Genomic DNA, 13,242 nt, shown 5'->3' on the forward strand with positions numbered 1-13,242 from the left:
ACCTAACCCTAACCCTAACCTAACCCTAACCCTAACTCTATCAGGGACTCTTGCCGGCTGAACTCTATCAGGGACTCTTGACTGCTGAACTCTATCAGGGACTCTTGGCGATGGATCTCTAGCTACACTGTAAGGTGGAACAGAAGAGAAAACAATCAGTGTTCAGTGGAACAAATTACAAATTATTTACTATTTCAATTACAGATTTTTTTAGTAAAGAGAAGTTACATTTACATGATCTTGCATATATATTTCTAAAACAATATTTGTTTTTTAAACACATTTACAACAGATATTGTTATATATAATCTATGTGTTTGTCTGTTTGTGTGGCTCCTATTGAGTCACTATAAAGAGAAACATGCTAATGATTGTACATCATATATAATAAAAGACAAGGAACAAACACAAATGTGATTTTGCCTAAGATCAAAACCTTTAGTTAAATGTTCCAGTAGTTAAAGCTGTTTGTCCTCTAGTTTAAAGATGTTTGTATTGTCTAAGTAAAGAACTGAAAGTAAAGTAAGTGTAAAGTAATGAGACGTGTTGCTGGTGAAAGTAAAAACACAGAAGAGCCGGAGACATTGATCATGTGATGCTGGAGTCTGCACTGATTTTACCAGCGTTTTCCTACAGTCTGACCAAACCTGTTTTCACACTGACATGATTCACTATTACTGAAGTAATTAATAAAGCAGATATTGCACCTGTTTTCACACTGACATGATTCACTATTACTGAAGTAATTAATAAAGCAGGTATTGCTGTATAAAGCTGTGACAGTGTGCTTCTGTTCTCTTTCCTCCTTTGTGTTCAACATTTACTCAACTTTACATTTCATTCTGACACAATGAACCCTCAGGTGCAGTAAAGCTGGATGATAATCTGATGATCTCTTTCACTAATATTTGACAGTATGTATTTATCAGCAGTAACTGAAGATCTCTTTAATATCAGAGTGATGTTTGCTCACCTCAGTTCACAGTTTGAGTCTTGTAGCACATCAATGAGCTGCTGCTTCGAGTCTCCAATCATATTATCACTCAGATCAAGCTCTTTTAGAAACCGCAGCGCTTTTGTGTTTCTCAAAGACTGAGATAAAGAAGAAACGTCTGTAATACCACAGTGATTTAGACTAGAAAGAGACAAACAGAGGAAGAGAGATCATCTCACAAACAATCATTAATGTGAAGAATCTGACACAAATATAATGTGACCTCAGACTCATCGTGAGATATTGAGTATAAAGTGTTTTGTAGTGATTGTGATTCTTGTGTGTGAATGTTCCTGACCTCAATCTCTCCAGTTTACAGCTTGAATCCTTCAGTACGTCAGACAAGTGATTCACTCCTGTGTTTGTTATTTGATTCCTGCTCAGATCCAGCTCTCTCAGGTGTGATGGGTTTGAGTTCAGAGCTGAAGTCAGGACGAGACTCTGTTTCTCTGTATAAATTAAATCAATCAAATCAAATCAATTACTTTAAGCCATTTTAGAGTGAAGTTTACAGTCTGTAAATGTACAAATATATTAAATATACATTTACAGAGTAAATTTTGCAGTGTTAAAATAACTCTTTAAGAGTTAAATTTAACACTGGACCCAAGTGTATTTGGTCCCACTCAGAATTGGTGATCAAATGACTCTTGTCATAGTGTTAATTTTTCAGAGTAAAATTAACTCTGTTTGGAGTAAAAAATTAACACTGCTCAACACTGAATAGTGTTACTACAATTTAACACTAAAGTAAATTAACTCTGAATAGTGTTACCACAATTTAACACTAAGGGAAAATGAACACCAATTGTTGTTAATATTTCACTTTTGTAGAGTTTATTTACATTTTTATTAGTGAAAAAATCCCGCTCAGTGAGTACAATTTTAAAACCTATTTGGTGTTGCAATAGGTTAAAATGTTGCAATAGGTTAAAAACAACTTAATCAACGTACCATTTAAAACATTTATTAAAAACACGGTCAGGCTTAAACAAATACATGCACAAAAAAACATCACATCTGCATAAAATGACAATAGGGCACTATATGCAGTGCAGAATCTGTTGTACCATATTTCATTTGAAGATCAAATGGTTTGAAATAACACAGCTCGTTAACATTTACTAACTTTAAAACTCGGTCTGGATGCAGTCTGACTGTAAATGCATGGTAATGGTCATCAAAACAGAGTGTTTCCATCAGTGTTCCACATAACAGTACATTTTCATCTTTCACAGCAATAGTCTTGATCTTACAAAACACTGGCATCTCACATGCTACTTCTGTACAGATAATAAAGTCAGGGTGATACTCTGTGCCATGATGTTTGATCCACTTTACAGAATAGACATGTTCTGATATTTCCACTCCTAATTTGGAAGCCATCTCCATGCCACCTTTAAGTCCACTGAGTTCCACCATATTCCCTGGACCAAGAGTAACTCTGTACTGCCTAAAAGACTCCCAGTGCATTGCCATACAACTCTGGTGCTTTTTGGCCAATGTTTTGGTGATGTTTTTGAAGCTTTTTAATTGTGTTTTAAATAATTTTTGTCTAGCTTCATAACGCATACACCATATGTGCCGAATTGGTCCAATTTTTCTTATACACTGTGGGTAATGTATCATTATGTGATGCTTTGGCAAAAGATTTTTTTCGGGAAATAATTTTTTGAATAGCTGGTGATGTTCAATTATTAAATGTTTAAGATAAATGGTCATGCCTTCTGTTAGGACTGGTGAAAATACGATGTTAACAATTTGCAGAAGTAAAAGCAAAATATACCAGTGTTTATCATCTCTCTGCACTAAATCACCAAATAGCAGAGGCATGTTGCGCAACAAGCACCAAGATTGTATGGCATTTAAACCCAAATCGTTGCTTCCACCAAACAATTTGACCATTGGAGGACGGTTCCTCTGCTGATTGTAACCATAATCAAAAGCATGTATTCTACCAGCAAGGTCATCAGCACTCAGAAAATGATGCTGAATGTACTGCAAAACAAGTTTTACCTCTAGCTGAGCGACACCTTCAAGAATGTTGTGCATTATATCCACAGCAAAATTGTTGGCTGTGTTGAAATACTTGAGTGAATTTAACAAACACACCTGTTTGACGCCATAAATATGAGGTAGAGTCATCTTGTAACCTTTTACAGTGCAGAGCATGCATCTCTGTTGTTCTTAGTACAACCTCAGGGTTATCTTTGGAGAACACAAACTGAAAGCAATCTTTCTCAAGAACACAGAAACGACAGCAATATTGAGCCCCAAGTGACTCCAGAAACCCTAATAAGCTGTGTAAGCCAAGGTTATCCCCTGTGACTTGAACAATTGTACCCCTAATACAACTTCCAGATACTGGATTCTTAACCCCCTCAATCTCAAGCACTTTTAGATCATTTACTAGAGGCTCGATTATAGAATTAAAACCATACCGTCTAATATCCTGTGCATGAAAGAGTGCTCTTAAATGAATATTATCCAATGAGGAGTTAAAAATGGGGGGGAAATTCCTTAATGTAAAATAGATAGCACCCAATTTATGTATACCTTTTTTGGAACCCAAAGGGTTAGCGGTCTCAAAATCATCATAAAATAACTGAATTTGTAAGGCATCTTTTTCTGTGTAAAATAAAGGATTACTTTTAAAATGTGCTGCATCACTTAAGTCAACATAAACGCCTTCCTTTGGAACATGCCTGGGTTTAAACAAATCAATAAAATGCGGATTTTGTAAAATTGCCTTTAGTGTTTCTAAAATGGGAACATAAGCAAATGTATCTGTTACAACAACTTGATCAAATGTTCCTGTGGTTTTATTTCTTCTGCTGTCAAATCTTGTGCTAAGCACTATTTCGGTAGGTTCAACAGTTCCCCATTTCTCTGTAAAGAGTCTCTTTCGTTTGGCTTCTGAATTTAACAAAGTAAATAGATTTTCCAAATGTTAAATTGAACTTTCTATTTTCCTTTTAGTAGCAATGTCATGTGGAGGCAGACAGAGCAAAGCTGCATCCTGGGCCTGACTGTGAATCTCAAAAACGATTTCCTCCATAGATGAAACAAAACCACTTATAGCAGACTGACTTAACCCAGCAACTTTTAGTTGCACAACAGCAGAAGCACACATATCTAAAGTGCTCTTATTTGAATTTAACAATACAGATGTTGTGGCCACTTCTCCAACACTGCCAATCTGATCAAATGTTTGAGCACTAATTTGTCCTTCTGCCTCAGCAGTCTCACTGTTGTCAATGGTGCCAAAATTCTTGTCACTTTGCTCAGTATGTTTTATATGCAAATGTTTTCTAAAACCTGAAAAAGTACCAAACACAGAACTACACCCTGCCTCTACACATTTAAGGCGAAGATTCTTTCCAGGAACAAAACCATGAACTAATCTTAGGTGCCTAAGAAGCAATTTTGAACCATATAACTCAGCCTGACAAACAAAACACTTCATGAGGGCAGAAAAACTTAAGGCATCTAGCCAAGCAACCTTGCTCTAACCTCAGCAACACGAGGACTCTCTTTCACTTTGCCAACATCTATGTTGTACACAGTGGTCTGAATGAAAGTGTACATGTTGTGTAGCATAATGTTGTAAGAGGTGCCAAAAACAAAGTGTGCCTTAAACAGCTCGTCAAAGGCACCAAGAGACGAGGCTGACTTGCATGGAATGGCATGCTGATCAAGAACGATGAAGTACTGGTGAACTGAATTCTTCTGAGGTCCCACGGCCAGGAGTTAGGGCTGAGCAATAGCTGCGATTTCTCGAAGATGCTCCTCAATGTTTGTTCCACTCTGAAAAAAACAAGCAAATTGAAGAGATCTATCACCGATATGTTAATTATTAAACAGAGAAACAAAGAAAAGAAGAAAAAACAAACAAACCTTCTTAAAGACAACAAGGTGTTTCTCTGCTTGAGAGGCAGACACCTTTCCTGGTCTTTTCCGGCCTTGGGCAGAAGGTGGGATCAGATGCAACAGAAGTATAATAGAAGAGAGGTCACTGTCCCAAACTGTTTAAACACATACATTAAGTTAGCAAAATTTGACCACTAATGCAAACTGGAAGTGAAATAAAATAATAATAAAGCACATTAAAAAAAAATTTATGGGGACACCCTTTCACCCTCAAGTTTCTTAGATAATTTGTTCAATAATATTTCTAAATAATATTTCAAGTGTAAAATTAATCTTAAACATCTTACCAAAATTAACACCCTCTTCTGAGTCACCAGTAGGAGATTCAGCTGCTAGCAGTAGTTCTTCCAAATCACTGGTGCTTGGAAGCTTTTTGCACTGCTGAATCACTTTTTTCTTGAATGCAGTGGTCCACTTCTCCAGTAGCTTGCCTGACACTCCTTTTCCAAACATCAGAACAAAGTCTTGCTCAATCTAAGAAGAGGCAGAAAAGGATGACCCAAAATATTTTGTTCTATGTACCAGACAAATAATTATATAAGCCCATGTAGGCTAGAGGTCTGCACAGGCTTTAAACTGAAGCCCGAACCCGACCCGTACCCGAGATCATCTGACCCAGCCCGACCCGACCCGAGCGGCACAGTTCAATTTAGAGCCCGAACCCGACATCTTTTTTTTTTCCCCACAACGAATAGCCAATTTAAAAAAAAAATGCTGTATTTCACAATTGCATGCAACGGTCAGTAAACAAATACATGTAAAGAAACAGAATCATTAAGGCTCGGCCAGTTCACAAGGCAAAAGAAAAAACACTTACCAGTTATGAAAGTTTATGAACATCAGGTGCAGCGGTCACATAAATTCTGCCGAGTTTTTGAATGGTTGTATACGACAAGACGATAATTCTTCCATCGTGCAAATTATGGTCATTTTCGTCAGTTAAGGCTCGTTAGCATTCGGCCTGCTTTAAATCAGACACAGAGATGCAGTGCGGTAAGATCGCATTTATTTGAATGAATTAATTATATAATTTATTAGAGAGAGAGAGAGAGAGAGAGAGAGAGAGAGGGAGAGAGAGGGATGAAAGTTGCATGTGTGGACCTGCGTCTGCGCGCCTCTCTCTACAAGCAATGAGGCTTAGTTACTTAAAAACAGCGATTTTAGCCCCTCATTGCAGAGGAATATAAAGTTGCGAGTCAGTAGCCTGTCGAAGCTATTTTAAGTCAAGTCAAGTCAAGTCACCTTTATTTATATAGCGCTTTTAACAATACAGATTGTGTAAAAGCAACTGTACAGCATTAATTAGGAAAATATTGTGTCAATAATGCAAAATGATAATAGTCGGATATATTCTCCTATAATACTCTCCTATAGCCGGACAGTCTGTGGGCCAGAACAACTTAGTTGTCCGTTTCCTAAGAGGATCCAGGAGCCTCAATCCGCCCCGGTCCCCCACGGTCCTGAGAGCCCTTAAGGGCTCCCCCTTTGAGCCACTACAGTCTGCAGACTTGAAAACCCTGACGTTGAAAACTGCTCTGCTACTGGCTTTAGCATCGGTTAAACGAGTAGGTGACTTGCAGGCTCTCTCGGTAAGTCCTGCCTGTCTTGAATTTGGGCCTAACAACTCCAAAGTCGTCCTAAAAACAAGACATGGGTACGTTCCTAAGGTGCTCTACACCCCGTTTAGATCCCGCGGCAACCACGCTGGCGATGCTAGCGGGCTATATGCTAATCCTTTTATTTTACTAATAAAAGTTTTCGTGCTGTGTTGTCGTTGTCGTGTGCACTAATGTGTGTGCGTGCGTCTATGAAAGCTGCGTAGCCTAGGCTACTGCATATAGTTTTAGTTTAGCTATAAACCCGAGCCCGACCCGAACCCGAAGCTATTCATTAAACATTAACCCGAACCCGACCCGAAACCTGAAAGTATTTCGGGACCCGTCGGGCTCGGGTCGGGTAGCAGACCTCTAATGTAGGCATTGAATAAACTTATATTTAGACATCAGTACATTTTGATTATATCAGTACATATGATTATAAACACTTTACCAAGACTTTAATGTCTTTGAATCGTGGAAAGACTGTCAATATATCACTTGACTGCATGGGGTCAAGAACCATGTTGCGGCGACAGTCGAATGTCAATTTTATTTTCTTCTTGATGGCATCCTCATCAGAAGAATGGCTCATGAATGCAATTGCTTCCTTGCATTCATCCTCACTCAAGATGGTCTCTGCATTAAACTCTGACTGCCGTCTTACAGTTGGTCCACCAGACCCCCCTTCAGCAGATGTTCCTTGTCCTGATGAACAACAAAACATTTTAAAAGCTTTAACACTGCTTAAAGAATGATAAACGAAGTTTAATCTTAAAGAAGGCAACTTAGTCAACTTAGTTCTCCTGTGAAAGATGGCAGAATAAGCTATATAAAAAACAAAAAAGGTAGATTTCAAAATTTTCAAAATTTCCTTCAAATGATGCACGTCGTTCTTTAGCTAAGCCTCTCTGTATTGTTTTGATTCTCCATGCTAAGTACCGGTACCCAGTACCGCTTTCGCCATCATAATAATGTTCCTTAGAAAGAGAAAAATAGAGATAAAAAGTCTTTAAATTCAACAGCAAAATACATCACCTGAAGTATGGGTATGTGAGATCAGCAGCATTTAAAATGCCAACACAGAATTAGAATTCAAAGCTGACACTTACGTAGCCATTTTTGGAAAAGGGGTCACTGAGGTAAGGGAACAAAGCCACAATTCCTCTGGCATATTTTTCTTTCACCTGCCTTGTTGGTGACGTACTGCTGTAAAAAATAATAATAAATAAATGAATTAAATAAAAAATGTTAGTGTCCTTTGCCTGAGTTTAAACAACAACAAAACATTTTAGAACTAGAGATCACACCAGGTAATGATTATGAAGATTACCCATTCTTTTCTGTCATGTCAGCTGCCAAGATGTTAACCATTTTCCTCCTTGTTTCGTCCCCCTTAGTTCGGTTGTATTCATTTATTATACGCTCCCCACCAGGTTTCTGGACAAGAATGGTTTCCACCAGCTTCAAGATTATAATAAAAAATATATATAAATCAGTCTTAAAAATCATAAGTCTCATTAATCAACTTAAATCAATATGAAATATCAAAATCATGTTAATTTTTAAAAATAGATTTATCAGTTTCAACAGTCTTTTTTCTTTTACTTTTACTTTTTTTCCCCCAAAATGTAAAAGTACTAAAAATTTGATACCCACCTTTTTAGCTTCTTCGTCTAGCCTCATTCGTTTACTGGAGGAGCTTTCTTCAATAATGACTGTATCCTGTGAGTCACTGGAGTCAATGGATGAAGACAGGGACCGATTTGACTGCTCATGAGAGGCTTGTGGAGAGGTAGAGTCCAAGTCTGGTTGCAGATACATTTTTATGGGGAATTATTATTAATTAGTAGTATTAAATACATTTCTAACAAATAATGTAATAAATACAAACCTGCACCATGTTTTATGGTAAGAACTCCAACTGAGGGATCTCTGACTACATCCTCAAAAACATCATCATCCACCTCAGTCCCTGACTCATCAAAAACCTTCACATTCTCTGGTACAGCTGGGACACCAAACTTTAAAAATGCTTAAAAAAAAACGTATGCAATTTTATGAGAAAGGATATATGACTTAAAAGGTTTTACATAGCGATGATGAACTTTGAACATCAGGGCACATGCAACATGTGACTATATATTCTCATACAAAATTACTAGACATCCATCAAGTAAGATATAAATAAAAATATTCATAAAAATTCCTAAAATAATACAATGAAAGTATATTTGTTTGTTTTTTTACCAGCAGATAAAAATTCCTTCAGGCTCAGCTCGGTTATCTTGACAAATTTTTGGGCATCCCCAAGTTTCACCTTAACCAGCATGATCTGCAAGAAGTGAGAGTATTGCACAGATTACAGTGTAAAAAGGTTTCATGCCCAACATATAAATAAGTGCAGAAATTATGCTGCAATAGTTTGCATAATCACCTCAGTATTTGTGATTAGATCTAAGAATTGGTCATACAAGGTAGCAAAAATATTTCACAAATACTTTAGTAAATACTTACAGTGATGCCATACAGTTTCTGATCAAAGTTGCCTAAAATAGAGAATTTAAAACAGCGACAATAATAATAAAACGTTAATTGTGCAATATATGTGCTATGCCATGCCAATTATACTGCTACACTCTTAAAAATAAAGGTGCTTCAAACGGTTCTTCAAGCGATGCCATAGAAGAACCATTTTTGGTTCGACAAAGAACCATTCAGTCAAAGGTTCTTTAAAGAACCATCTCTTTCTTACCTTTTTATAATCTGAAGAACCTTCTTTCGCCACAAAGAACCTTTTGCGAAACAGAAAGGTTCTTCAGATGTTAAAGGTTCTTTATGGAACCATTTAGACAAAAAGGTTCTTCTATGGCATCTTGAAGCACCTTTATTTTTAAGAGTGTACACTCAATTTCATTTTCAAGATTAAAGCGCATTTTCGTTGTTTTCTAATATACAGCATTTGAACACCGTCAATCCTTAAAAACAGGTTGAAGTTCACTTCAAACACCTAACGTTACTTATAATAGCACTAACATGTTACCGCTCATTTCAGCTAATTGTGTGTCTAACAGCAATAACAAACTATAATACCGAAAACATTAAGGAAGGTTCGAGAAACAATTTAGCGGGTTTTCTTTTTCCTTCGTTGAGCAGCGTTGAACCATCGCTAAACCCATAGCGCCATCTAACCTTATGTGACTTAAAAAATTGCAATGGTGGTGATCGAATAAATGTCCTCACAAAAATTGTTAAATGTCGTTGAACACATTTAATCTGTGAGCTGAACAGTTGCAAAGATAGTTTATGTAACATTAAAACAGATTATATATTATATTATTATCATATTTATTCGGACTGTATCTAGCGTCGTAATACATGCTCAAAATCAACAAAACGTCCATCAGCAACGATATTACCTGGGTGCCTGTGCAGAGAAACACATGGAGTAGAGGTGGTGGGAGAATTAGCAGCGCGCTGTATACTTACCTCGGACTTGTGAGCGTCAGCCTGGGATGTTTCCAGCGCAGCTCTCCGCTCTCTCAGCTGGGTCTGCTTCGCCACCAGGTCACGGATCTGCTTCTCCACGGCCTCCAGCTCGAGCTGCACCGAATGCAGCTCGAACGTGTCCTCACCTGCACTCAAAGGTAGACACACATCCGCCATTAAAGCAAGTAACAGTGAATAGTGTATTAGTAATGTAAGCGAGATTAGCGGCAACCACGCTGGCGATGCTAGCGGGCTATATGCTAATCCTTTTATTTTACTAATAAAAGTTTTCGTGCTGTGTTGTCGTTGTCGTGTGCACTAATGTGTGTGCGTGCGTCTATGAAAGCAGCGTAGCCTAGGCTACTGCATATAGTTTTAGTTTAGCTATAAACCCGAGCCCGAGCCCGACCCGAACCCGAAGCTATTCATTAAACATTAACCCGAACCCGACCCGAAACCTGAAAGTATTTCGGGACCCGTCGGGCTCGGGTCGGGTAGCAGACCTCTAATGTAGGCATTGAATAAACTTATATTTAGACATCAGTACATTTTGATTATATCAGTACATATGATTATAAACACTTTACCAAGACTTTAATGTCTTTGAATCGTGGAAAGACTGTCAATATATCACTTGACTGCATGGGGTCAAGAACCATGTTGCGGCGACAGTCGAATGTCAATTTTATTTTCTTCTTGATGGCATCCTCATCAGAAGAATGGCTCATGAATGCAATTGCTTCCTTGCATTCATCCTCACTCAAGATGGTCTCTGCATTAAACTCTGACTGCCGTCTTACAGTTGGTCCACCAGACCCCCCTTCAGCAGATGTTCCTTGTCCTGATGAACAACAAAACATTTTAAAAGCTTTAACACTGCTTAAAGAATGATAAACGAAGTTTAATCTTAAAGAAGGCAACTTAGTTACAACAGAACTCCTGTGAAAGATGGCAGAATAAGCTATATAAAAAACAAAAAAGGTAGATTTCAAAATTTCATCCTGTACCTTCAAATGATGCACGTCGTTCTTTAGCTAAGCCTCTCTGTATTGTTTTGATTCTCCATGCTAAGTACCGGTACCCAGTACCGCTTTCGCCATCATAATAATGTTCCTTAGAAAGAGAAAAATAGAGATAAAAAGTCTTTAAATTCAACAGCAAAATACATCACCTGAAGTATGGGTATGTGAGATCAGCAGCATTTAAAATGTCAACACAGAATTAGAATTCAAAGCTGACACTTACGTAGCCATTTTTGGAAAAGGGGTCACTGAGGTAAGGGAACAAAGCCACAATTCCTCTGGCATATTTTTCTTTCACCTGCCTTGTTGGTGACGTACTGCTGTAAAAAATAATAATAAATAAATGAATTAAATAAAAAATGTTAGTGTCCTTTGCCTGAGTTTAAACAACAACAAAACATTTTAGAACTAGAGATCACACCAGGTAATGATTATGAAGATTACCCATTCTTTTCTGTCATGTCAGCTGCCAAGATGTTAACCATTTTCCTCCTTGTTTCGTCCCCCTTAGTTCGGTTGTATTCATTTATTATACGCTCCCCACCAGGTTTCTGGACAAGAATGGTTTCCACCAGCTTCAAGATTATAATAAAAAATATATATAAATCAGTCTTAAAAATCATAAGTCTCATTAATCAACTTAAATCAATATGAAATATCAAAATCATGTTAATTTTTAAAAATAGATTTATCAGTTTCAACAGTCTTTTTTCTTTTACTTTTACTTTTTTTCCCCCAAAATGTAAAAGTACTAAAAATTTGATACCCACCTTTTTAGCTTCTTCGTCTAGCCTCATTCGTTTACTGGAGGAGCTTTCTTCAATAATGACTGTATCCTGTGAGTCACTGGAGTCAATGGATGAAGACAGGGACCGATTTGACTGCTCATGAGAGGCTTGTGGAGAGGTAGAGTCCAAGTCTGGTTGCAGATACATTTTTATGGGGAATTATTATTAATTAGTAGTATTAAATACATTTCTAACAAATAATGTAATAAATACAAACCTGCACCATGTTTTATGGTAAGAACTCCAACTGAGGGATCTCTGACTACATCCTCAAAAACATCATCATCCACCTCAGTCCCTGACTCATCAAAAACCTTCACATTCTCTGGTACAGCTGGGACACCAAACTTTAAAAATGCTTAAAAAAAAACGTATGCAATTTTATGAGAAAGGATATATGACTTAAAAGGTTTTACATAGCGATGATGAACTTTGAACATCAGGGCACATGCAACATGTGACTATATATTCTCATACAAAATTACTAGACATCCATCAAGTAAGATATAAATAAAAATATTCATAAAAATTCCTAAAATAATACAATGAAAGTATATTTGTTTGTTTTTTTACCAGCAGATAAAAATTCCTTCAGGCTCAGCTCGGTTATCTTGACAAATTTTTGGGCATCCCCAAGTTTCACCTTAACCAGCATGATCTGCAAGAAGTGAGAGTATTGCACAGATTACAGTGTAAAAAGGTTTCATGCCCAACATATAAATAAGTGCAGAAATTATGCTGCAATAGTTTGCATAATCACCTCAGTATTTGTGATTAGATCTAAGAATTGGTCATACAAGGTAGCAAAAATATTTCACAAATACTTTAGTAAATACTTACAGTGATGCCATACAGTTTCTGATCAAAGTTGCCTAAAATAGAGAATTTAAAACAGCGACAATAATAATAAAACGTTAATTGTGCAATATATGTGCTATGCCATGCCAATTATACTGCTACACTCTTAAAAATAAAGGTGCTTCAAACGGTTCTTCAAGCGATGCCATAGAAGAACCATTTTTGGTTCGACAAAGAACCATTCAGTCCAAGGTTCTTTAAAGAACCATCTCTTTCTTACCTTTTTATAATCTGAAGAACCTTCTTTCGCCACAAAGAACCTTTTGCGAAACAGAAAGGTTCTTCAGATGTTAAAGGTTCTTTATGGAACCATTTAGACAAAAAGGTTCTTCTATGGCATCTTGAAGCACCTTTATTTTTAAGAGTGTACACTCAATTTCATTTTCAAGATTAAAGCGCATTTTCGTTGTTTTCTAATATACAGCATTTGAACACCGTCAATCCTTAAAAACAGGTTGAAGTTCACTTCAAACACCTAACGTTACTTATAATAGCACTAACATGTTACCGCTCATTTCAGCTAATTGTGTGTCTAACAGCAATAACAAACTATAATACCGAAAACA

The 13,242-nt window shown here is 37.0% G+C and overlaps 1 pseudogene; it reads right to left on the reverse strand.

Moving 5' to 3' along the window:
• Window positions 1-4,440: 4,440 nt before the first annotated feature.
• On the reverse strand, window positions 4,441-12,473 carry LOC107656763 (uncharacterized; annotated as a pseudogene).
• Between the last annotated feature and the right edge of the window lie 769 nt (window positions 12,474-13,242).

This window comes from Sinocyclocheilus anshuiensis, unplaced genomic scaffold, assembly GCF_001515605.1.
Source record: "Sinocyclocheilus anshuiensis isolate Anshui unplaced genomic scaffold, SAMN03320099.WGS_v1.1 scaffold4417, whole genome shotgun sequence".
Classification (NCBI taxonomy): domain Eukaryota; kingdom Metazoa; phylum Chordata; class Actinopteri; order Cypriniformes; family Cyprinidae; genus Sinocyclocheilus; species Sinocyclocheilus anshuiensis.